This window comes from Augochlora pura, chromosome 6, assembly GCF_028453695.1.
Source record: "Augochlora pura isolate Apur16 chromosome 6, APUR_v2.2.1, whole genome shotgun sequence".
Lineage (NCBI taxonomy): Eukaryota > Metazoa > Arthropoda > Insecta > Hymenoptera > Halictidae > Augochlora > Augochlora pura.
In genome coordinates this window covers 12,882,097-12,909,608 of record NC_135777.1, presented here as the reverse complement: position 1 = coordinate 12,909,608, position 27,512 = coordinate 12,882,097, and the positions used below count along the sequence as shown (strand labels likewise).

General features: G+C 48.8%; 1 long non-coding RNA gene across 3 annotated transcripts in view; it reads right to left on the bottom strand.

Moving 5' to 3' along the window:
* The window catches only part of LOC144471440 (uncharacterized), a 243,515-nt gene that overhangs the window by 126,362 nt on the left and 89,641 nt on the right, over window positions 1-27,512 (bottom strand). The window contains exons 2-3 of one of the 3 annotated variants that reach the window (XR_013494284.1): window positions 20,873-20,997; window positions 17,313-18,529 (exon numbers count right to left, since the gene is read on the bottom strand). This is a non-coding gene — a long non-coding RNA (uncharacterized LOC144471440). Of the gene's footprint in view, window positions 1-17,312; window positions 18,530-18,854; window positions 19,001-20,872; window positions 20,998-27,512 lie in introns of those variants that run through there. The other 2 variants (XR_013494286.1, XR_013494283.1) reach the window with 2 other exon arrangements.

Sequence of the window (27,512 nt, the reverse complement as noted above, 5' to 3'; positions counted from 1 at the left end):
ATTCCTTTTAATTCGGGATCCCGCGGACCGAGGCGCACAGACTCGGGAAGTACCGATATGTGTTTGGCAATCACGGCGCTGTCGCTTTAAGACTGCAAATGCATTAGTCGTGTTCCACGTTCCAGGCCGGGCATCGGGATCCCGGAAGGCGGAGTGGCTTTCTGGTACGCCACAAAACGCTGCTGCCATTATCGCCGGCCGCGAGGTTTACGGCTAGCAGAACTCGCTCGGCGCAAAAGTCGCGGGACCGACGCGGACCGATGCGAAGCGGAGCGGAGCAGGGACCAGTACACCAGCCGAGAATCGAGTCCCGAGCCTCCGGTCGGAGAGGACGCAGTCGATTCTCTCGCGCACAATGCCGGCTGTCGTTATTGCCCCGCCACGAATGTATTAATAAAATTTATTGGCCGGGCCGAGCGCGGCGCGCGAACGTTAATGGATTTCGAGGCACCGGTGGCCTCGCCGTAGGCAGCGAACGACAGCAAATGAGCCGGCCCTCGATGGCCTGGCGACTCCTTGCACGCTTTAACGCGTTCAAACTTGACTGGAATGATATTACCGAACGATAGCCACGCCGGCTGCTGCCGTAGACCACCTTGCGAGCCGAGACCGGCGGACGTCTCCAGCCCGGAAGCGATGTTCCGACGGCGAAACCGTGACGCCTCCGATCGGCCGGATCATTAAGCTGTACCAGCACCGGTCATATTGGTCGCGAACTCTTTACTGCGGCATTGCAACTATATTAGTCGACTTCGCTCACGAACGCGAGTCAAATCTGTCCACAAGTCTTATCTAAATAGATGTCAGCTACGGAACAATTTTAGAAACGATGCCGCCGTTGCAAATTTGGGGCTGATTTACTGCTGGAGCCGCAAATATCGTCCGAATGCATTGTTTCCACATTTTCTTCGCCTGGTAGAACGTGCAGTGGTTGTGAGAGAGTATAGCAGAAAATGAAAAAGAAGATTTAAAATGTTTACGCTTTTAATCCTCACAGAGAGAACGCTATTTTGATTAAAATTCTTCAAGCATTAAACTTTTTACATATTTCCGACTATATTCCTTTGAAACCTAAATTGTTCGTTCCAGTGGACCTAACGCAAATAGCTAATAATTTGAGTTACTTATTAGACAATTACATGATTCTCAACGTCAATATTAATTTACATGTAACGGGGTTTTCATCTATATGGTGGTAAATATAATAAGTGGCGAACGCGAAGAAGCAGTGGCAGGAATAGGATAATAAGATTTCGAATAACTTCACTGCAATGACACTTGGGAACTTCTTGAGGGCCGCGTTGAAGTTCATAAGAGTAGCGGAGATTGTTTTTTGGGGATAATCGCGACTGGGTATTACGGAGCTACCGCGAGGACGGCTTAAAGTTATTGATTTATCGATTGGTTCGTCAAACGATTAGGAGGGTCCGTTGATTAATAGTCGACGTATGCCAGAAGATAAACTGACGGACAGCCGGTCGTTTCCTTCCTCTCCTTCTTGCGGCTCTTCTTCCCGCCACAGGCTCGCTGAGAGCTCGGCTTCGAATAACTCGCGTCATGTAAGTTATTTGTACGGGAGACGAACCTCTAACGACCGTGTCTCGCTCGAGGATCGATGTTTTTTCCGTTCCCGTTCGCGAGAAAGAATCTCGAACGGATTCTTTCGGTCTGTTGCGCGTCTACGCTTGTCCGCGACACGATTACCTTATGCTGACGTTCTACGACCAGCCAGAGCCATGCAAACACTTCGAGAAACCTATTCCGTACCGTCGTCGTTCAATCGCATTTTCTACATCCCGCGCGATGCCCGGTTAAAGTACGATTTAGTAGAAAACATTGTTTAATCGGCGGTAGCATGTTAGCGACCACGCGTTCCATAACGAGCCGTGACTCTCTCTCTCTCTCTCTCTCTTTCTGCTGCGCAAAACGATCGAGACACGCGACGGTCCCCGACCGTAATAGAAATTATTCTATTACGGTAACGATCCGGCCGCAACAGCAATTAACTGTTTTAAAGACTCTGCTGAATGATTGCTTCTTCTCCTGATATGCCGTTTACCGCTGTCATCGTTTCGATGGAGAACTTGAACTTGTCGATCCTGAAGAAACGGTCATCGAAATCTCTAACAGATGGCTAGAAGACGGAAAGCTATTTAGATTTCGTCAGCTTTCGATTAAGATAATCGCTGATCGAGAGGACTAGAACCAATTGCTAGAACGTAGGTAGTTTTTAAAAAGGTAGGCATGTTTAGCTAACCCCGACGAAGATACTTAATCCCAGCTAGCTCCAAGTAAAGCAATTTGAGACAGACCTAAGTCAGAACCACAATGAGTAGCAGCTGTTATTGCTTGATGTAGAACTGAATCCTTGGTAATAAAGATAGCTTGTACTAGCTGGTGATGAAGAATCCTAGGACAACCCTTAACGAACTTCTGATCAAGCCGGTAAGAAGCAATCATCCTCTAATGAAGATAGTCTCAGTTCTTGATAGAGATAGAAGCGGCCAGCATCTGCCGAAGACAGTCAGCCTGAACTAGTTGCCGACGAAGCTGCGAGAAGCTTGGAATTTCTAATTAAAAATAGCATGTCACCCTTGGATGGCAACGACGGTAACCGGGAAGCAGGCCGATCGATCAGCGCGATACGCCAGCGGAGACAGAAGCCGACAGGGTGGTAGTTGGCCGAGATGAATCGGCCGTAACGGACTGCGTCCACCTGCCGTCCCCGCCGGAACACCGATAAAGACGTGGAAAGACCGGCGCGCGGACTCGTTATCCTTATTGGGGGCGAGGCCAGGGAGGGTGACGGAAGAAACACAAGCGGACAGATAATCCGGCTATTAGAGGTGTCCCCGAGGAGACTCGCTACCAAGGGTCGTGGGAGAGAGCCGATAGATCGGCTGCGAGATCCTCGATGAACCCGCGAAGCTAAGGTCACCGGAGGATACCCGGGGGGCGAGGCTGCCACGAGTTTGTCACGACGGGCAGCCCCCAATTTGTCGTAACAGGCTGCGCGCACGTTTTTTTTTCTCTCTTCTTATTCTAAGACCTTATTCCCTAGTCGAGAGTATCGCGCTGACCTCTTCGACAAACTGAATCGCATTGATTGACCGAAGGGAGTCCCGTGACCATTCTCATCCTCTTAGGACTGCGGTAGCTTTGGTCCTTTCGATGCCGGACAGGAGAACGAACTGTGCGGATAATTGGTACAGTATGCAGAATGTTTTGGTAAGACGTAACAACCAGTCTGAACACTAGTGACGCTAAAATCGTGAATAGCGATTTTAGTTGCCTGGAGAGAGACACAGAAACACCTCAAATATAGTTGAATACACGGGACTATATTTCAATTCGAAACTAAAATGGAAAAAACTTATTATTGCAAAAGTTACACAAATTCGGCTGAAAGGAAGGTAGTATTATTTAACAGGTAAAAGGTCAGGACTTGGTAGAAAGAAGAAACTAGAAATTTATAAATCAATCATTAAACCAATACGGATATAGAATACTCTGTTATAGAGTAATATGTTATAAACTAATCAAAATTGAAGCTTAATACTACACAGCACAATATTAAACGGTCTTTGATACAATATATCAAAATGAAGCAACGCACTAACGAATACGATGCCCAAATTGTAAAGCAATTAGGTAAAGAAAAGAAAAGGTTTCTGGAACGTTAAGTCGAAAATTGTTTAACGTGAAAGATGCTCGCATCGGATCGTGTCCCAGACAGTTAATCAACTATTTCTAAAAAAAGTTCTCCTGATCATCGGACAGTTTACATCCACGGACAACAGCGACTTCCTGGATCTCTCGGAATTGATATCGATACATTAGTCCCTCGCAGACTACCGGCGCCAGCATTGACCATCGGAACTTACTTCTGATCGCCATTCCTCGGCTCGTCTCAAAGTTTTCCGTCGAAAGAGTTCGAAAGTTCGAACGCGAGTAATTTTCAGAAATGCGAACGAACCGGAAGCGGTGTCGGACTTTCGAATACGCGGGGACAGAGGACAGTACCGGTCGTTAGGAAAGTTTAATTCCGCCAGTGAAATGATATCGGCGAAAGGGGGGTGGCAGCATGCACCGAAAGCTGCCCGATAAAAGCGGATCCGCTAACGACATCGTAAGTTCCGCGGGCGAACGAGCTGCGATGAGAGGGTGCCGACGAGCGGGAACTTCTGCGAGAAGTCGATCATCGCGGGCTTCTCCTCCTCGGCCGCCTATCGATTCGCGGGATCTTGAATAAATTAATTACCCGACAGGTTAATCGAGTTAGCCGGCCGCGCCAATCATAACTTCGTACTTTATTAAGCGCTTCTCCGCCGGACCGACCGGATTAAGGCTCCGATCCCGAGCAAAAAGAATCCATCCTCCCCCTGTTTTCTTCGACAACTGACGACGCCCTTCCTTGTCTCGATCGAATACGGCAGTGCACCGACAAGACTTAACACCGATGTCTTATATAGCAAAGAATAATAGGATACGTTTTGCAAGTAATCAGCTGCAGATTACGTGTATGCATTTTATGGGTGTTTCTTTTGAATGACATATTAAATAGCTAGTCAACAATAGTTGCAAATAACATATTCGCTGTCAACATCACTAGCGTGCATAGATATATTTATTGTATTCCTCATCCATATTAAATACATCTAATCCTCTTATGTCCTGCTACGTCTTACAATCTTCAATAATTATGTTCACAAAATTAATTTAGTGTCCCTTACGTGAAATACAAAATTGCGGTCTTGCTGCGAAATCTTCGTTTATTGCTACATTTTTTATTAAATATTGAATGTTGCTGACATCTCCAAGTTCTCACGTATAATGCCACTCGATGACAGGCGAACGATTCGACAATAACACCTTATGGGACGAATTAAAGACTATACATATAAAAAAAACTGATGTCGCAAAAACGACAGAATACGACATATGGCAAGTAACAATTTCGAAGTCTTCACCCACGAAAGGAAACAACATCCCCCGAAAGACGTCATATCTTCAAATTCAATATTACCCGTGAATTTCACGGAACCGGAGACCCATTCGGTAACACGTTGCAGCTGCGTACTGGACTCGCGAGCGTGTCGCGTGTCGCCTCGCGAGTGACGCAGCGCGAACGCCGGTTTTTTTCGAGAACCAGGTGCCCCAATCGCGGCTAATCCCTGTCCACGAAGTTTCCTGACGGAGTCGTGACCAGCGAATTTTTCGCGACGAAGGGTGCAACTGTGCGGCGGGCGAGAGAGGGTGACCCGGCTCGGGGCGGGGAAGAGGAAAGGCAAAGAAAAGAAATCTCGGCGAAGTCGGTGGTAGAGGATGGGGGGATGGCGGGGAACGTGAGCGAGCCAGAGGAAGAGAGAACCGGCAGCACGTACACCCCGGTGAGTTCGATTCCACGAGTTTAGTTGCAGGACGGGACAGGGCCGCCGCACGGTCGCCGGTGATTAATGATCAGGCCAATCAGATATAGTTGGTCGGCGAGGCGCGCGCGCGCGAGAGAGAGAGAGAGAGAGAGAGAGAGAGAAAGAGAAAAAGAGAGAGAGTGAGTGGGGCGGGAGGAGGGGGAGGGGGCTGTTCGATCGAACAGGGACGAAGGCACGGGAAGGCGAACGGCGAACGGAGAGAACGAATATCGTGGATCGCGCGAAACGGAGAAGGAGGAGGAGGAGCGGCCCGCGGGGGAGAGGAACGACGAACGGCTGGCAGAGGGGTGGAGAACGGGCGGGAAAGAGGGAAAGAGGGAACGTGAACCGCGGTTGATATGTTGCGCTGTCACTGCGTTGTACCTGCGCCGGCGGGACGTTGCCGTTGCCATTGCTGTTGCCGTTGCTGTTGCCGTTGCCTGGATTGTAATATTGTATTGTACTGTTTGTTGGCCCGGTGTTCCACGACCGTCTGCGCGCTCGACAGCCTGTCCAAATACCGCCACTGGTTCGACGTACGTACCAGAGAGGCCGGGGCTCCGGCCTGGCCCCGGACGTGTACCGCCTCTGGTCAGCCGCATTCCATGTTTACCGGTGTTACACCCGCGATAAGGACCACCCCTCTCATACGGAACCAACGAATATATTATGTCCGGCAAGACGGAACGGCTACCGCGGATCGATAAGTCGTGCCCTAGAAACCCCACGCGGGCTCTGAATGAACAAGGCGAAACTATGACAGCGTTCCCAATTGCTTCTGCGGCCAACGGTTTAGGCGCACCGAATTTATCCTAAGTGATCGCAGCTTACCGGTTTCAGCCGATAAAACGCGGAGATTCGATGTGTCGTTTCTGGGATGCGCAAGGACGAGAGCATACTTTCCGCATTTATTTCGCGAGAGAGACCGGTCTGTCTGCAATCGGCGGGTTCATCTTGTCGGTAACACGGCTACGTACGCGGGTTGCTTTCGATTTCGTACGCGCAGGTTGCATTAAGTGGAAGCCCATTGCTTTCCGAGCGTTTATCGGCAACTCCGACAACATCTTCGGCTCGAGCTTCGGCTTCAGCCGCAGCAGCGTATAATCTCGCTGGTTATTAATGGCGATGGTTTGGGAAACTGCTACCGGGCAGCCAGCCCCCTTCCGTGCCCCCTCGTCCCTCGATCGTTCTCTTTCTCCTACCTCTCCGCGTCGTTCTTCTTCCTCGTCGATCCTCTAAATCTCTCCCTCCTCTTTTTCTTTCTCTTCTTTCTCCGTCCTTCTCCCCTGCCGCTCTTCCTTCTCTACTTCTTCTGCCTCTGCTGCTTCTTCTTCTCCTTCTTCTTCTCCTTCTTCTTCTCCTTCTTCTTCTCCTCCTTCTTCTTCTTCTTCTTTGTTCCCGTCGACTTTGCCCTTCTTCTGCCCCCACTTAACTCATCCTCGCCCTTCTCCCCCTTCCGCGAATCTGCATTCCGATCGTTGTTAGGGCTCGCCCCGCGCCTACCGAAACTTTCCGAGCCGCGGTGCCTAAGCGCGCGCGTCGCTTTAATTGCCTGTCCGCGTGCTGACGTTCCTCGGACCCTTTGGCCGAGTCCTCCGCTGCCATAGCACGCGGATCCGACCTTCCTTAATTATCGACTGACCGTCGATTAAGCCGCCGCACCGGTCCGCCGGACGCGAAAATTGCAGCAATGAAAGAAACAGCCCTTTCTTCTTGCGGATCGCATGCCTTATTCCAATTTATTCGGCCCGATCGGATGATGGTGTTCTTCTTGTCCGAAATCACCCTTCGCTGATCCTTTTAGCAGCCCCCTATTGTCCACTCGTCCCGAACTTGAACAGCTTCAAGCTGAAACTCCCTATGTTCCCTTCGTGACTTCGCTGACTTACCGTTGCGGGAGGTGTAAAGAACGTTTTCACAATTTTTCCACTGTGCGGATAGATACTATTGAAGAAAGAAATTATTTTTTTTCATTTGCCTTGAATATCCATATTGATTGCTGCAATATCTATATGTGGATGACGGTATTATTTCCTATAATTTGGTAATTAATTTGCAGAGCATTTTATTGTGTTTTCCTATATCGATTGGGATCCAAAAGAGATTAAGAATATTGAATTTCAATTCAACATGCAACAAGTCAGACGCGAATCACATACGTTATAGATCTTTCAAACAACTGTCACCCAAAAACTAGCGTTACCATTGAGATCCAAAAATTTGAGACTATAATTTGACCATTCTAGAATATTATATCCTTTATTAAAACTCGATAATTCGCTTCCATGTTAAATTAATTGTTAATTCCTCCTTATCGGGATGGTAAACCCAAGTCATTTTGATCCATTTTATGGTCGATGGCGATGTATCAGTCATAGTTTTAAACAGCTTGCAATGTCTTTTTATCGCAGCTTCTTGATAGGAAAAAAAAAAGAAAACGTAATTTCACAGTTCCGGAAAGATTGTCGGCAAGGATTGCAAGCGATCCGATTTCCCTCCCGGTCGTCGGATCGCAGGTCGCAAAAGCGGCTGGCCGTCCTTCGACGAAATAATAGACCGGGGATCGAGGCACGGAGGTCCCGGGGTTCACGAGCCTCGCCCGGAGATTCCGAGATCGATACCGCGTGTCGGGTCGGAGTTTAATTGAGAAAGTCCGCAACAACGGCGACAGGAACCAGGAACGAGACAGGATCCTCCGTCCCGGGGGCGAAATCTACGGGCGGCTGCTCGTAAATCGGGGGCCCGCTCGTGGAACGGAGACGGAGGGAGGCAGCGAGCGGAGTCCCGCTAAAATGACCGTCCCGGTCGATATAAAAGAGCGCGGGAAGTTCATTTAACAGACCATAAAAAGAAGCGAGACGGGGGAGAGAGATAGAGGACTGGATAGAGGAGCCGGAGAGCAAGAGAGCCGGCCGGCCGGCCACGGTCTCGGAGGTGGATGCTTGCCAGCGGCGTCGGCCGGTTCTGCGGCCCCAACCGGAAAGGGTGCCTGCCGGAGGATTTGGAATTGGGTGCTAGTGTCGGGAGAGTAGGTTAGAACGACGGGCTATCGGTGATCAAGCTCCGGGGTCGGATCCGAACGCTTATCTCGCCGAGGAAGGCTTACCTAACCCAGGACCCCGACGCTCCTCTCGCCGGATCGACCGCAGGATCGGCCGATCCTAATCTGACCTGGTCTTTTTCGCGTAATGCTCCTTAAAAGTCGGCCTACTAGACCGTTTACCGCCCATGAATCGAACCCGACGCGCTCGCCTAAAAGGAACCCAGTCAAGGATAAGACTCCGACGCGTCCAGCACACCAAAGACGATCGTGCCGCGAGCCGCGCGCGCGGTTCGTCCAAGCTGATCCCAGTGCTTCGTTCTCCAGGGGATCGATATCGTTAATAAGCGAGGACGCGCGTTAAATCGGGACGAGATTACTCATTCTCGGCAAGTTGCCTTTGCCGACTCTGCTCCCGCTGCTAACTGGCATTTTTCCCAGCCCGTGCGAACCCTGCCGGAGTCGCGGTGCGTATCGAGGACTTGCGGTAAACGCTTTTCACTGGCTGGGAAAGAACCGGAGGAAAAAAAAAGGAACAGAAACGCGCCTCGAACGACGAATGGCCTTCCGCTAGCCATTGTCGGTGGTCATGCGCGGCTCGTAAACGCGATCCCGTCCCGAGGTTTCTAATGCCGGCGTCTGCTATCGGCGAAACGACCGTTTCACGATCTCGAGACCGACCTGTCGATACCTTCGGACAGGAATCAAGCGTAAAAGTGACCGTCCGGAACGTTTCGTAACACGGAACTCGCCTTCTGCTTTCAACTCGAAATTTTCCTTCATCTTTTCGAACGAACAAATTGATCATCTTTTTAATACGTTGAATGAATTTCGATGTTTTGAACTTATATAATATTAAAATGATCAGACACTTTAACTTATCTGCTGTACACAACATTAAATCGTAACATGAGCAGATGAGAATTATATGCATGTCAAAATGTCAAAAATACAATCAAAATAAATGATAAAATTACTATAAATTTACTTAACTCCAAATTGTCTTAACGATAAATTAAGTCAGGAAACAATACTCATGTTAGTCAACAATAATATTCCACGTTGCTCGCAACGAAGGAGACGCAAGTTATGTTATTATCCTGCTAGCTAGACAGTCGCGACACATAAAATGAATATGGCATTCAACGTGTTAATAATTGCTTTACGGACAAAGTTGGCAAGTTGAAAATAACAGTGGTAGAAATGGAAACATAAAGACTGCTGCAGAACAGGTTCAACAGCGATCTCGGGACTGAAAAAGTTTTCGCGATCGTTCCTTACGGAAAGTCGGCGGAGACTGTCGATGGCGGAGCTAATGGGGCAGTTTGCAGCCGCGGGCTTCGCCGGAGGGACCGAGGGGAATTAGTGCTTCCGCGTAGGATGCATCTCGGCGAGCGGAAGAACCTCTTTCGCGCTGGAAAGTCGTAAAGAGGAGCCTCTCGCGCGAACGAATCCCGCTGATCGTCGAAAGCGGCATTCCGCGTTACGCTCGCGGACCACGAGGCATGTCCCTTCTGCACGGACAAGCTTCTGCATCAGGATCCGGACCTAACCCAGAACCTACGCGTAAGGTCTGCCGGGTCCCGATGATTTTCTGGTCGGTACTTCGGCTGATTGACCGTAGTCGATTTTCCGGGCCGGGTAGCACGGGATCTCGCGAGTTTCGCGCGATTTCCAGCGCATTCTTTTCTGTCACCCATGGCTGGCCCCGCGTTTTCGATGGTTTACGGCTGGCCAGGAGTCTTGGGAGCCTCGATAGCTCCCGGGTCCCATAGACCGTTACTACCGGGATTAATCGTCCGTGGAGGAAGAGAGCCCGTTGCATTTCAGATGGTAAAACGCGCGGGCCGCGGACAGGTTCGCGGGAATTGAGCGCTCGTCGGCGCCGCGGTCGAACGTCAAAGATCCGACGTTCGCAAAAAAAGCAGGGGCCGCGTATCGGCGTCGAAAATGTTGGAAAACGTTCGACGCGCGGTATTTTTTCCGACCTTTTTTTTCCCCCCCGGTCGGAAAACAACATCATGGAGATCCAGGTGCGACGGTGTTTGCGTTAGCAAACCGTTTCCCGGACGGACAGGCTTCGTTGTGGCCGGGCGACACTGATTGCCAATCAATATGCCCATCTCGCTGGAGTCTAATTCGGCAACAATGTTGATCAATCAGTACGCACACGGCCTGGCCGGGAAGCCCCCGTTCCATTTTGCGTTCCGCCGTGTTCCGCTCGCAATCGCGCATCCACAACGAACGAACAACGGGCCTCCGAGCTGCGCCGTTCTGGGGAGGGAACGAGCGGCTCTCCGCCTCTCTTTCTCTCTCTCTCTCTCTCTCTCTCTCTCTCTCTCTAACTCTCCCTCTCCCTCCTTTGCTCTCTCACTCTCTCCCTTCCTCCCTCTGGCTTTCTCTCGCCCACCAACGATTCCTCTTTCCCTCGCTCGTCCGATCATTTCCGCTTCCGGTCGTACATCGCCCGGCCACCTACCACTTCAATTTCTTGCCGATGCTCGAAAAACTGGAATCCTCCTCTTGCGGAACACTTTCCCTCTTCTTTCTCCTCTTCATCGACTTTTGCTTGATAATCAGTTGGCTAGACGAGATGGCAAACTGATGGTAATTCCCAATTATTCGTCGAAGTACGCGGCTTTTTCTTGTTACGGAAACGTTCCACGACGATAGGGTCAACGCTATTTTTCGAGGCTGAAGGCAAGTCTGTTCACTGAGTTGAATTACTAACACTTTCTGACAATTGTAACGTGGAACTTTACCAGTAGGATTCAAAAATACAGCGTGACGATATCGAAAAGTAGTCACGATTTTTTATTAGTAGGTACATACTATAATACGATACGATACGATACGATACGATACCATACGATACCATACGATACCATACGATACCATACGATACCATACGATACCATACGATACCATACAATACGATACAATACGATATGATATAATATATAAATTTTTCTATGAAGTCCTTTTATAAATTTTTATATTTTAGTTTTGCAGATACCTAAATGTACTATTTAACAATGGTATACAAACAAATATATCTCGAACCAGAAACATAATATTTACAGAACTTTCTTTTATATGGGCACACATCGACCCTCTCACATGCAGACCTCAAACCTTATAATATCTAAATCGTTCTATGGTCAATTATACGAGATGTATCAAAATTCAATCGCGAATGAGGAGTTCCTGAGGCAATTGGAAGTAACTTTTTCCTTAACGCAAATGCAATCCGCGGCTTTGCGGGTTATAAATGAGAATATAGTGAGCAATGAGAGACGAGATTAGTTGGCACAAGGTGGCCAAGCCAATGAACGAAACTAAGCTCTTTAGCTCCACCACCTCGCTCCAGCCGAACTCGTCTCTCATTGGCCGCTATTTTTCGTTAATAACTCATAAACAAAACCGCGGATCGCACTTGCGCTAAGGTAAAATTTGCTTCAAACGACCTCGGGAACCCCTCATATCCCAATTACAAGTGACTCTTGAGACACTGTATAGCATATAATAACCCTTGTATAATATGCTTACCTATTCCGAAGATGCTATAACGATTTGAAATTAAAATCTCTCGATTAAAAAATTCAAGAAAGATTTAAAAACACAATAAAATCGTGCAAGCAAATTGGAAAGATGCTTGACGCCCAATTAAAATAAAACGCGTAAAATCTTCAGCTGTCTCGACGGGGAACAGCCTCGCCAACCATTGATTCGTGGAAACGACAGAGTGCTCGTGATTCCGAAACGAGCGTATCGAGCTCGAAACAGGGCGAGCGTTATAGTTGTTGGAAAAGGGCGTCGATCGTCGCTCTCGCCGAGTGACGATCCGTAAAATAAGGAACAGCCGGACACAATCGAGGGCCAATTGTTACGACAAACGGTGCGCTCCGCGCAGCTCCGCGCCGCGCCGCTTCGTCCGGTAGTTTCCATCGGCAAAGCGAAATACTACAAAACGTACGGTACATGGCATACGCGCAGCCGGGTCCGCGCTCGACACGGGCCGATAGTCGCGTCCCTGATTGCATCTCTGTTTGTACGTTCGCGCGTTCCCAGCGAGCACCGCGACGTTGTTCGATTCACAGAGGGGGGGGGGGGGGGGGGGGGGGGGCGAGCGGTTCCGCAAATCAAATTCGCTGCATCGTTGATTACGGGAACCGGAAGATCGCAATCTTGCCGAGTGGCCGCGTCACAGGCCGCGCGGCTCCGGACGTCTTCCGCCCGGGCGAACCGCCGAAAACGAGAACATTCCGGTCGGTTGATTTTTCTTCGAACTCCACGGAACCCCTGAATTCGTTGCAATTAATCCCACTTTGACCCTCGACCGGAATAATCGAAAATGCGTTGAGAAAGACGCGTCGCGAATGCCTTGCTTTTCGCTCGATGGTAAGAGCATCACGTTACAGAGACGCTAAAATTGTAATGACTCTTCTATAGAACATGGTGAAATATGTTATTTAATCGAAGCATTGCAATCGGAATGGCAAAAGATCAAATATTGGATCGTTCGCAAAATCGTTTTATTTTTAAGAAAATTTCATATCGTAAGGGTGTTGAGGTAAAGCAGGACTTCTACGAGTATAAGATATAAAAGTTACCAGGCAAATGTTGAAGCTTTTTCTTCTTGACATAAACATTAAAAATTATCTCCCATTTTCTTATAAAAGAAGAAAATAACTTTCTGAACAGGTAGCTTTACTATTACTGACACGAACTCATAATTTTCAGGAAATAAATAAGAGAGACTGAAGAAAAGTTTACGCCGGACGTTACCGTGATCATCGGTACATCTGAAACAGTCAATCGGGTATGAGAGAAGCGTAAAAGCTACGGGCAGAGATTAGGGGAAGAAGCGATTCGATTCGCAGTAGAAGTTTAACAAACTGGATGGACGAGGGCATAAAAGGCTAGCTAAAAATGGTGCTGGCAAATTGCGCTCGAGTTTGCAGAGCTGGGCTAGCATGCGCGCGATGCCGTGTAACCCGGTCGACGCAGATACGCGTCATTCGTCCGCGAAGGGTTAATTTATTTATCGCGTGGCGTTACACGCGTCGAACGAATCGATTCGCCGGCAAATAAAACGCGACTGCGGAGCTTGGGACAAATGTCGGGTCCGGTTGTCGTCGACGAGACGGGAAGGGTCACTCGCTAAACCAATATACAGCGACCGCTTGTCCGCGGCTTGCCCCGTGGAAGATGTATGCCGGCCGGAAGCCATCGTACCCGGAAACCATTACTGCCCCTCTAATTTCTTTACGATCACGATGCCATTGGTCACGCTCCCGCTGCGCCGTGGTTTACGGGCCAGCCTCGCGGTAAGGAAAAGACCTCCGCAGACTTTTTTTCTCGCAACCTCCGCTTCTACCCTTCGATCCTCTCGCTGCGAGATCGCCTCGCGTCCCTTTTCCCCTCGAAATATTTCAGGCCGGGACCCCGTCGAGGTCAGTTTTCAAAAGTAAGCAGCGTTTACTGCTTTCCGTTCCCTTTACAGTAAAACTGGGGCTCGTAAATAACCGGCGCACGGAACTGCCTCCTAAATCCTATCGATAAAAACGTCCCACGCTGTGCACGCACGCCGAAACCGGAAGAAACTGCAGCGACGCGGATTTTCGACTCGACCGGATTCGCCCGCGAGTGGTATTTTGGAGTGCTTATCGGTGACTTGCCGGAAACGCGTTGTTTGTTCGAGGCGCGAGCACCGCGTGCCCTCCGGGGCACTGCATCAGCTCCGAGAGCAAAGAAACCACGCGTAGGACAATTTGGCGGAAAGGTAGTAGACTGAACACTTTTTTGTCGTTACCGATGTGAATCTTGTAAGACAAAGAATTCTCTTCTTTCATATTAAAACGATATTATGTAGCAAGGTACAACTCCTTCAAGGCAAACAGCGACTATTGTTCACGTCTGAACGAGGTCTGCCTATGAGCGGCTGTTTCTACTTTGGAAGTTTGCTTTATTTTAACTTTAACCCTAGATTACCCTGGGCGCTTATGGGCGTTTTGAAAATTTACTTCTAGTATACTGTTACCTTCATTATTATTATTAATATTATTGTTGTTGTTGCTGTTATTGTTATTATTATTTTAGTGAGTTCTTAGAGGATTTCACCTTTGATTTGCAACGGTCTATGTCAAGTTCATGTTGACGTTTCTGTTGTAAAAATTTCCTTACTACTGTCGTTGTATTTCTATTGTCTGTATATAAATAATTATGTATCATATAAATAATTTTGATGTGATGCCTGTTGCCGATATCATAAATGATGCTATTGTCAGTCTTTCCTGGTCAATATTCCCATTTTCTCCGTTGATGTAATGTAGTTTTGGTTCTATCTAATAAATATGACCCACTTTGTCAAACAGCAACAAATCGTTGTAAGATAATAGAAAAGAAAAAAACGCTACGAACTTATTCCCCAACCCAATATGTTTTTACAGGACCATTGGTTGTAAGTGTTTTATCAATGAGTATGAGATTGTCGCAGTATATTTAATATATGTATTGTTCTCTATTATCTTAGAAGAAATATATTTATAATATGGTTGTACAGTGTTTATTGTTATTGTTATCATTTTTATTATTTTCCTCGTGGTTGCAGAATAATGGAAATGGATCTAGATAATCGCAGTGTAGAAATATATTTAAATGATAACACTGATAACAGTATATATTACTTGTATCTTTTACAATGGTTTGTACGCGACTAGCTCTGGTTGCTACAATGTGTTTCTATGAAATTATTGTATACGTGTTCATGTTTGTTTGAACTTGGCACAGAGGATGGCGTTGTTGTACCCTTCCCAATAATAATAATAATAATTATTGTTACTGGTTTTAATAAGAAACGTATAAGGTTCAGTATATCGACCCCTCCAACGTATATTGGAAAAATACACAAACACATACCATTCATAGTATAGGTTACAGTAGAAGCACCATATACAGTTTGCATTGTATGCTCCAAAATCTATCATAACCAAAGGGTTAAAGACCGTATAGATTTACGAGAACCCTAGTTTTTTCTCGTCATGCAAAGGCAGAGAAAATTATTCTCGCGGATGAGAAGGTAGAGCAACGTTCAGTTATTCAGCGGAAAGGGGTACCGATCGCGCCGGAAACGCGAGAAAGGCGGAGGGACGAGGAGAACGAAGAGGACGAGGACGAGGATGGGAGCGAGAGGGTCGAGGTAGCGAGTACGATTCGTCGGTGGTAGTGGCAGATAGCAGCGAGTGGCTCGAGGCACAATGAGCCTATCAGATTATATTTCTATTTTCGACACGCGGCCTATCGCGCAATCCCATCTCTCCGGCGCGGCTACCGCGACGCTCTGCCAACACAGGCTTGTCGATACACGTATGAACGCCGCGCACCCAAAGGGAGAGACCCCATGGAACACGAACCGAGCCGCGGCGTGTACCACGGCAGAGTGCACCGCATCGCATCGCATCGCACGGCCGCGCCAGGCCGCGCCGAGCCGAGCCGAGCGGAGAGTTCGAGCTCGCGCCACGCCACGCCATGCTGGTGTATGCCTCGCCTCGGGGGTCTACGCTCTCGACGCTGATGCTGATGCTGATGCTGACTCCGACTCTGACGGCGATGCCGATGCCGATGTCGATGCTACCACCGGTCCTCCCTGCTCCGCTGCGCCTTTATCGAGCGCGAGTACTCTCGCGAGCGAGCTGCTGCTGCCACTGTCGTTCCGATCTTCCCCCCCTCGCTCTGCCTCTGTCTTCCTCTCGCAGACTGTACGGAACAATAGGGCGGCTGCGATCGTAAACGCGAACAAGCCGGCGAGGAACGCGCGTGCCTAATGTCGTTACTCCGACTGATGAATTTCAACGCAGACAGCCAGAACACCGGCGCGATTCTCGCACGCGAGATACGCCGCTGAAATACGATCCGATTGAGATACGGTGTAACCGGTGTATCCGTGGAATTCGAACGTACTCTTCCGTGAACGGAGAAACCGGCGGACAACTCCGAGAACCTTATCGATCTACCGTCGAAAGCGATACGAGCTGCTGGTTTTATCCCGCAAATCGATGTCTACCTACTTCGACGCCCGTGATCGTGGGACGCGGACGATTCGACTTCCGACGAGCTGCTGGCAACACTGAAATTAATCGGGTGGCCTACTAGCAGCTACGAACGAGTTCATCTATTTATCTGGTTTCACGATCGATTCAAGGGCTGATTAATTGGGAAAAATGATTACTTCTTGGGTACATGTCCGGCGCCATAGGAGATCGAGACACATATAGATCAGATGATGCGAAGATATGTGGGGATTTCGCGTAAAGTGCAACGACCACGGGAGATTTATCAACTGAACCCGGTACGTCTCGACAACCACGGACAGTCTATTCATGATCTTTTATCCTTCCTTAAAGATTCAGAGGATTCGGTAACCCCATGGTTATTTGATGCGACAGCTACAAATTGAAGGAGAGAAAGAAGACTGTGAAACAAGCGTTTCGGTTTGCGTTCACTAGGTAGCTACAGTTTTAACTTCCTACAGATGCTATCTTAAATAAATAGACGAACGATGGTTTTCTTTTCTTTTATTGCTCTTATGTGCCTGTGGTGTTCCTGGATTTTCAATTATTCGTAATGGACTCCTTCTTAGACTGGGATACCAAGGATCATCATCGATATATTATTGATATATCATACATGTTATATCTACCTGTATATCATCCGGAATAATAACGACATAAATCTTATCACTGTAATTCTATTAAATGTTATTTACTTTTTCTAAAACAAAACAAAAATCTTATACTTCGTCTTATAATGAATAAATGAATACAACGCTAGGAATAAAAGTAAATGAAGTCACGCGAGAATTGTCTCTTTCCAAGTAAATGATTAAAGATTCTAATTAATCTTAAGATATTTGCCATTCTCGAGGAACCATTAATCGATGATGGACTAAATACGGCAACCGATCTGTTTGCCCATATCCACGAGTGTCGCTTCAGTGCTAATTGGTCCGCGACCTAATTGCCATCTACTAAGTACCGAGCAAGTAGCCCCACTGATTCGAACGAGGCCGAACTAAAGCAGACTGCTCGAAGTATGAAGTCGGGACCCATGATCGGTACCAGCCTGTAGCTCTTCGAGTGGAGTCAGTTCGCGCGAGGGAACTGGCTGAAAGATCTAGTTCGAAGCTGATAACAGTGTTCGGCGGTCATCTGGACCAGGTTGAAGTCCGGGCTTGTCGACTTGAGGTACTTTCTTTGGTATGTGGTCTCGGCTCGAGCCTCGTCGAGAGTCCAGGGGGAGAAGAAGGGCCCTCCGCGTTGCGTCGGGAGGACGGGCATCCGGTGGTAGCTCCCGGCTACTTCGAGCCGCATCTTCGGCCGCGGAGCCCACCGAGTAACCCTGCTGGCGTTCTACCTTCCTTCTTGGCTCCCTTCGTTCTCCGCGCTTCCTGCGAGACGTCTCGGATCGCGAGGATGATGGCCACGCAGCCAGCCAGCCAGCCAAGGCAGCCAAGGCAGCCGGGGCAGGCAGGCACGCACTCACGCACTCGCGCGCGGAGCTGGTACGTGCGTGTGAACCCGTGTACGCGCGCGACAGGGACAAAGAGCAGCGTCGACGGGGAACGTACGAGCGAGACGGAACGAACTCAAGAACCGCTTTCCTTCCTTCGGGCGGTGCAGCTTCTCTTGCGATGGGCACCAGCATCTCGTCTCTCTTCACCGTCCTCGCCCGGCGTCGCCGTCGTCGTCGTCGTCGTCGTCTTTGGAGCTTGCGCGCGTCCTCTCGTTCTACGGTCCGGGAATTGAGAATCTTCTTCTTCTTCTTCTTTCCTTTTCTTCGCTCTTGTTTGCGGACTTCGAGACTTCTTCTTCCTTGCAGCCTCCCCCTCTCCCCACCTCGCCGGCTCGCTATCTCGAGGACTAACGAAGCGAATGGACGCTGGCCCTGCCAAGTTTACCGCTGTCTGCGGATCAGCAGTCCAACTCGTTCCACGGATTTTCCAAAGGGAGGCGCCACGACGCAAAGCAACAATAAGGGCTGAATTTCTGGAGAGGTCCGCCGGTTTCCTAGGCAGTAGCTGCGGGATTAACGAAGCGAATGATAACGATCGTGGTGTGTCTGACGAGTTGCTGCTTTCCTTCGGAATTTGTCAGTCCTCGATAGTCGTCGAAAAAAATGACCGATGTACTCCCCGGTTTTCGGAAAGCAGGACTTTTCTTGATAGCCATGAAAACTTCCCTTCTGCAACGTAACCAACAATTTGTACCATTGATGGGAGATTCTATTACTCAGTACAGTAGCATACTTCAGCAGTAGCAAATTTATACCATATATTATTATGGAAGTAAACTTTTACCATAATTTTATGGCGAGATAACGTTGGTCTATTCTTCAGCCGTGGCTGGAACCGCGACAGTCGATGATAGTCGATGGAATTGTGGTTTCCGAGAAGAAACAACAGGAAGATTGAGGAATGGGTGAACTTTCGGTACGGCGACCTCGAAGACGTCCCGAGGCTGTCGTCGGCGAGCGGGGGACCGCGGGACTCCTCCGAGAAAACGTCAAGCGGGACATTGAAACGGCTCGGGGTGGTGTTTCTGGTCGACGCGATGGAAAGGACTCGGCGCGACTTGGCAGATGGCTCCCGAGCAGCGAAAGGCTGTCGCGATGCGCGCTGAGTGACGTCGAAAAAGAAACGACCGGCGGAGGCAGAAGCAGAAGCAGAAGCAGAAGCAGAAGCAGAAGAGGAGGAAAAGCACGCCGGTTATCAGGACTCTCTCGCGACGAGACGCAACGCGCGCTTCTCTCGGCGACCCCTCGGCCTCGCGGACACGGACGACACGCGCACGTGTGTACGCACGACACTGTAAAATTACCGCGTCAAAAACAATTATGTTACAGCTGAACAGTTCGCTCTGCCGCCGTCCTCCAGACAATGAAGATAACCAGCCGCCCGTCGTCGGCTCCCCCTCCAAATTTTTCGTCAACTTTTCCCGACCCCTCCGATCTCGCGCCGTCAGGCTTCTCCTCGTTTACCGAGCTCCTCGGAAATTTTCCCAATTCTGTTTTCATAAACGAGCCGGCATCAGCTTCAATTTGACGCTTAGAAAGTATTATGCCTATTTACCTAATTTTTATTTAGACTTCGCGACGTCTGTGCAACTACTCGAGTGTAACGAACAGATGTTTCGAGCACGCGTCCGTCAATCAGTTAGCTGTTCGTGACGAGTATATTTGCGACAACAGAAAATGTCGACGTTTCTTCATAGTGAGGATACTCGTCAATAACAGATAATCGATTGAAAGGGATATATTTTCTAGTTTATTAAATTATATATTTTATAAACGTGTTGTATTTAGTCAAATACGAGGGGGTTGAAACATAGCAGTATAAACCCAGTAACATTTCAAAGAGATTGCAAACTGGTTAACCAACGTTGCTGGTGCTCAAAGAAATGGGGAGCAATGGTGGAGCAATGTCACAAGAGATAAGTTTAATTGACGTTAACCTGACCGATAAATGACCGCTTTAGTGATCAACCTTCATCGTTCAGGTTTAACGAAGAACGTTGCTTATCGAAGTTTGTTCGAAAAATTGCAGCGCCGCGTGCGATACGCCGTGGTATGTCAATGGCTGCACGGTGGAACGAAAGTGTAGATTGCAGGGCTGGGTAAAAAGCGCAGCGTCCGGGAAAAATGGTAGAATCGTTGGTGCACGTTCGAAACGGGTAATTGCGACGGCGGATCATGAGAGACAATAAAGCGCGTTAATGAACGTTAAACGGTAGCCGGGATTCGTCGGAAAATATTGGAGAAAAAGCTTCCCTTTACGGTGTATCGTGCAATTATCGGCCGGTATTGAGTGTCGACGCGATGCTAGCTGCGTGGTGCGTGACGCGAGGCGAGGCGAGGCGGAGCGGACGGGTGGCGTGGCGCGGCGCGACGCGTCAAATATTCGCGAGTACATCGACGCTGGAAGTGAGGGAGAGAGAGAGACAGAGAGAGAGGGAGAGAGAGAGAGAAGAGGAGAGAGAGAGAGAGAGAGAGAGAGAGAGAGCAGGGTGCTCGATAATATCAACGATGTTGGCTCGCTCGTGGGGCGGAATCAGCTGAACGGGGACAGGGGATAGCAGTGGTGCACCGTTGTCGAGTGGAAAGGGGTCCAATCAATCAGCCGCAAATCAGTATGCACGGCACGTTCTCCTAATGCCGCCACTCTTTCATCATATTCATTTGATCGCGACCCCCTCGGCTTGTGCACGCAATCGTTAATGGCGCTGTTTAAAGATCGCCACCGATCGATGACGAAACCGTGCGCATCCGTCGGGGAGGAGCGTTCTGCCGTCGCGAGCGAATCGCCTGACTAATATTTTTTAGCGATAACTTCGATAGCAAACGAAAATCAGATTCCAAAACTCACCAGGACCGGATCTGCGTCCTTCCATCCTCGGAGAACCGTTCCGGCGCCATTTAGACGAGGATTGCCCTCCGGAGCACTCGTCTGGCTCCGGACACAGCGAGGCCACGCCTACTCGATGTACCCCACTGAAACATTCAAACATTTCTTGTTCTGAACAACATGGTTTACAAACATAAAACTGAAAAAAAGTATTAGGAATTTTTTGAGGATAATGTTACATTGTTTTCAACTTGTTATAATTATTAAAATAGAAGATAGGGTTTCATTTCACTTACGTTTCTTATAATTAATATAGATTATTTTCACTTAGTCTAACGATTGGAATAAGGATTTTATGAATTATGATATAATTAAGAGCTACAATTTTCAAGCTGTGTTAATTCTTCCTATCCAAAGTTGGAACAATACATATAATGTAATGGTCACATTATATGTCTGGTCTTTAAGAGATGTTCAGTTTTCATGGATCAAATGGATCAACTGGATCAACTGGAAGGAACGTGCTAATGCACTAAACTATTTATTTGCACTTATTTACAAATATGCAATGATGTACAATGACATCGCCCGCTTGTCCGCGTTTATCAACGGAAACTCTGACTAACACTCTCCGTAAATTCGTAAAATGATCTCTCTGTCTATTATTTTCCAACGGTTGTTTATAACGAAACAATCTTGTCGATCCTCTCGTTCCTTAAAAATGTCCAAACAGTGAAAACACGGAACGATCTCCAAACAAGCGGTAACAATGAAGAAGGCTAGGCGGTTAAAGGTAGTAAAAGAAGCCTCGGAAGCCGGCATTAATCCCAAAGGTGTTTAAGACGACTCGAGCGATGTTTACGCGCGGGCGGTGGCCTGCTGTTGATTGCGTCTCTAAAATTTTCGTGTCTGTTCGTCGTCGGCGGAAAGAGGACGTCGGTCGGTTGGTCGGTCATCGTTCGTCGCGGAGCGTTAAACAGATTACGGACAACAGACGGCGCGTTGCCAGAAGGCAAATACGTCTTTGGCTCCGACTGGCACGAGATCGAGATGGCAGCAGGCAGAGAACCGAGCAAATACGTAATCCGGATTACGGTGGATCCGCTTAGCTTACCGGACACTTGCGCGGCGGAACGATACGGCGCCGATACCGGTGCCCCGTTTTCCCTCCCCCGCCCCTCTCTCTTTCTCTCTTTCTCTCTCTCTCTCTCTCTCTCTCCCTCTCTCTCTTGTCTCCTCGCGTCCCTCTTCGTCTCACCACCCTCGAGCGTTATCCTTTCACGGGCTCGAAGAACTTTTTAAGAGGATTGCCCACCTAAGCCTTAATATTTTTAACGAGCGGTTCCCTCGATCGATCGACTATCGCGACAAGAAAAGTTCCTCCGCTCGAAAATTTACCTGCACCGTAATCCTCGAGCGCCGAAAACGACTTCCGTTGCGTGCTTCGCGATCCCAGACGATGTACTAGAGACTGCCGCCTGGCGAACACCTAAATGCCATTCGACTGTTGTCGATTCTTCATGGGCGCATTAGCTTATGGTACTATCTCGTAATTCTTTCCTTGCGTATTTTCGGATAAACAATGACTTTAATAAACTACAATCTTGCAGATCGATTTTTAGAATAGCGGCAATAACGATACGATTGTCACATTTGCAGCCTATGTTACTAGATTGAAAACAAGTTTCTATTATCTGTTTGCCTAATTCAATGATTCTCCGATAGTCAAAACGAGTTACGTTTCTGCCTCTGTTATTGTAAGAATGCGCTTTTGCAAATAACATAAGAATGAGTGGTAAATTAAATGAAATATAAAATAAGGCTTTACCTGATCGATCTGTAGGAGCTGGTTAAATAGGGATGAAACAATAAAATGCAGGAAATAAAGCTGTGTCAGGTTATAACATAGAGCTCTGGAGAATTGGTGGGCGCAAACCAGAATAATTCAATTCGATGAACAATCATCGAAGCAGCTTGACTAGATGTAAACCTCCTGTACGAAGATAAATAAGATCCTCTGCTCAGTGTTCGCTGTGTTTAGCGATTCCGTGGAGGTGTACGCATTCGGCAGCACGGAAAGCGCGTTTCTGGGGACAAATAAGCGCACGAGGATGGACAACGAGTCGCCGTAACTAACCACAGGAAGAATAACTGCGAGCCGAGCGGTGCCGAGCGGAGCTGCTGCATTGAGGAGAATCATCGAGGCGTAAGTCGCAGGAAGCAAATAGAAAATGAGTGGAAGCGGAGGCGGAGGATCGCGGAGAGAGGGGTAGGTCCAATTTAAGCCGAGCCCACACCGCAAAAATGCTTCCGAAGGCTCCCGGCTCCCGGCTCCGGCTACGGGAGTCGGGCTCGAGCTCCGGTTCATTAAGTGGAACCCAATAGCGGTTGTTTGCGTTGCCAGACAGCGAATCCGTCGCAAATTGAATGCCATATTGCATACGTTCCGCCCATGGTTCGTGTAGAACCGCGTTCCCGTGGCTTCGGGGATTTCGACGTAAACGCTCGCCGCCCCTATTATACCTCCAATTTAGAGAAAATTAACGGATTTAGTGTACCGGCGAAATAAAGTAAACGACTGGCCCACTAATCGGACGCGATCGATTGAAAGCTACGAGTAGGAGAACGTTTCCCTTCTACTTGACATTTGGACCGGGGAAAACGTGCGGATATTCTGGGATTAACAGATACCTTCTTCGTTCGTGATCTCTGGAGATACAGGTGTTGGACTGATCGGACAATCTTCCGTTCGAAACTTGTTTGCAATCATGGCGTTGTTGTCCTGGTTACAGCGTCCACAGTGAAATGAATTGGTGCTAAATTCGATGATCCGATCATTGGGAATAATGTTGTAGTCGATTTGGAAGCGCGTCTTCAAAGTCTGCGATAATACGGATTTTATGCTTTTACGACACGATTGAGTAGATCAATCGCAAAATAGCAATGACGTTTGAATCATTTCACAATATCATTTTATCAACTTTTAAAACGATTGTCGCTAGATTTACGGACCACTAAGAGCAGCTGTTTTGTACTGATTTGTAATAGTAACAATTAACGAGTAACGCGAGTATCGAATATATTGAATAAATGTATTTTGCAATTGGAAGAATCGTAAATTAAAAAGGTAGTGAACCGCCATTTTGATCCATAAACTTAACGTGAACAGAAGAAATAAATCCACATATAGTTCCTATATCTTGCAATTAATGAAGAGGATTTTTATTTTCCATAAAGACCCGCAGTTTAGCCGTAACTAATCGAAAACGTTCGCCGTCCGCATATTAATCCAGAGGACAGCAAAACGTTCGCGCGAACCGATCCAGCCGATAGGAGGCCGCACGGGCGCCGCACCCGCGAAAAATTCAGTCGCGGGACTCGGAGGGCGTACAATATGTATCCCCGGAAAATGGAGGACGAATATCACCGTTGTACGAAGCACAGTTAAAACACAATTACCCGCGCACCCCCGTGCACCAACCCCAGGACAGACCGCGGCCGTACCGCGCTGTCAAAATAGATAACGTTCGGGGTAAGTCACCCCGAAGTTAAAACCCGTTCCCCGACCCAGCGCCGGCGAAAAGGAGAAAGAGAGACAGGGAGAGCACCGGCGCTATAGGACCATTCACTTTGGGTTAACGTCGACAAAGGGTGTGCAAGAGCGCGGGGTGTAACGAGGGAGTCGGCAGCGCGCGGGGTTGTCGCGGGGACCGCGGGGACCGCGCGGGGTGGCTACGGAACCATGATACGCCCCGCGTGCGCGTCTTGCCGCTCGTGGACGGAGTCAGGGGTTGATATTGCCTCTGTTGGGGGTGGTGGTGACGTCACGGCTGATTAACATAAACGATTCGAACGGGCATCCGTTGCCCGGATCAACGGCGTCGCTTCCACCCCCCGCTGCCTCTCGCGGGGCGCTTCTTCGGGCAACACAACCTTTTAATCGTCCACCTTGCTGCAAACAAAAAATATTCCTTCTCTCCATACGTTGCTTCAACCGGCAATACGCTAATGAGGTCCGTCTTCTATTCATTGGCGAGCATAATACGACGATCCTGATAAAATTGACACGGAGATGTTGCAGAGAGAAAGTGTTGTAACAATTTCATGCTGTAGCACACGGAAGTTTCGAACCCTTTTCCAAGAGTTTTTGTTGCTATTCACTCACCATAGCATGCAGAGCCCCGTCTTGAGGACTTTCACTGGGAGGACACACATCAAAAGAACTCCATTGGTGCTGAAATTATTTTTCTTAAATATCATGATACGCGAATTATTATAGTAACAGTTGTTTCTTGAGAAAGCATATTTTCTTTATCAAGCCATATTATTCCAACAGGTTAGGGTGTCGGAAACCGTGTCCGTCGAGCTGTTTCTTCCTAATCTTGCTTCTGTGAAAAATTCATGTTCCAGAATGCGACATAAAGAACAATAAGTAACACCGTAGCAATCGGACGTGGTTCCTTGATTTTTGCGAGCGCCCGTCACACGTGCGCAATTTCGAGCAAATTTCGGCAAAGGGGTGGGTCTTTACGATCGCGGGGAGTCGTCGAGGCAACCCTTTTATTACGAGGGCCGGATGACTATAACTATTTGACGTGACGACATTAGCGGACCTTGTTGGTTCGCCGTTACCATTATTATTCTATAAATGGCCGTGGCAGACAGAGATACGGATTATGAGACACGAGTTGCATATTTATTACACCCGTTCCCCGGGTCGGCTCACTCGTTCGATTCCGCGTTGTTTTCATTTTTCCTCTCGCTTCGTTCTTTTTTCCTGTTTTCCTTCATCCAGGTCGAAGGCAGCAGCTCGCGCGTCCCTTTTACCGGGGGGTTTACGAGCCTACGCTACGACTTCCTCGTGACGCTCCGATGCCGGAACGACGGCTAAACGAATTATGCAGCTACTCTCTTTACTGCCTCCTCTTTCGAGAGCTGTCGGGGCCGCGATTTACAAGCGCGAATACTGTCGTCCACGTGGAGCCCCGCGATCACGGATCGTTTGCATCGTTTCGCGCGTGCACGCACGCGGTCGGCCGCGTATATCGCATATCGCGGATCGGTTCCCACGCCTCGTAAAAATCGAATGTGATCGTTAAACGAGCCGACGAGCGCCGATCGTAATAAGACCTTTATGCCCGAAGTATGGCGCGACACTTGCTCGTCCGAATTTTATCGAAATCTAAACACCTGTAACTTCCCTTGACACCTTCCGTACCCTCCGTTTCATACCATGCTCCCTTTAATCTAGCATAAACGAATCACGGACGACACTCACACATCAAGTTCTATATTCTTCGTTGGATCAAGACTGCACAGAAACACGCTGAACGTTCGACCCAGCAAAGATGCTCTTCCGAATACTGGAGATGGCAAAGAGCACGAGGGGTTGACAATAATGGTCGAATCTCCGAGGAAAACCGCTCGGACAGTGGTGGATCGCGTCGTGGACGAAGTTTGACCGATGTTCCGGCATTTTCGGGGCCAAAGGAGGGTTTCGGGTGTCAGGAATCCAGCTGGCAGGCACAAAGCCCTCGGAAGCAGCTCGCGCGAGTCGGAGCTGAAGTGGGAGACGAAGGAGGCGCGGGAGCGGTGCATCGAGGAACACGCGTACCGGGACTGTCGTATCGAAGCATCGCGGGGATCCCATGCATTCCGCGATCTTGCATTACAATTGCTAATAAACGCCCTCTCCTGGCCCTCTCTCCCCGTTCTACCGGTTCCACCTCCGAGTTCGCCGCTTACACCAGGACTCGGGAGGCTACGTGCTTCTGTCTGCCGCCCTCCTCGTTCCTCCTCCTGTGTGCTTCTCCACGGCCCTCTTCGCTGCGCGTTCTCCTGTTGCAGACGTTCGCCGGGTAACCGCAACCACGGAATCCGGGAGAGTGTACCGCCGTCGTGAGAGGAGTACCGAGAGTGCAGGCGCCGCGGGACCGGCCGGAGAAAGGGAACGAATCGGGGATCGTCGCGAACGGAGGTCGGAGGAGAGTCCGGAGAGGACGGGGGAGAGGACGAGAGAGCGGAGGAAGAGGAGAACAGAGGGACGCTGGCTCGTCCGGGGAAAACTTTGTCTCATTCATACTTTTGCATTTGAAAGCGGTAATTTATGCGCGCGTCGAAGTGAAACGGAATGCAACAGAGAGCGGACCTAGAATACGGAGGAAGAGCGAACGAGACCGGCTGAGAACGACGGAGCGAGGCGAACGGTGAAGGGAGAGAACGCGGAGAAAGGGGAACAAACGGCGCCATTATAATAGATATGTTAGCATGCAAACGCTGTCTTTTATACGCTTTGTCAGGACGTCGCGGTGGTGGCGATCGTTCAGGTGCGTGCTGCGCGAGTATTGGGCCCGACATGCTGGCGCTATCGCCTACACCATAGGTTTAACTTCGGGGTCATGGTAATCGATGGTCTGTGACTTTTGACCCAAACGTACGGTATTACCTTGCAGAATGTACTACGACAGTAGTGATAATCTCGTAGGTACTTGTTGTCCAAGCTGTGGAACCGATATTACGACGCTGATTGACTTGAACCATGAAGTCAATTACAAGATCATGGCAAATCGACACCCTGTGTCTTTTAACCTACGTTTCCGATGCTATTTTTGCACACATCTTACGGCAATGGTGATTTATCGGGCATATACTGTACTGTCTG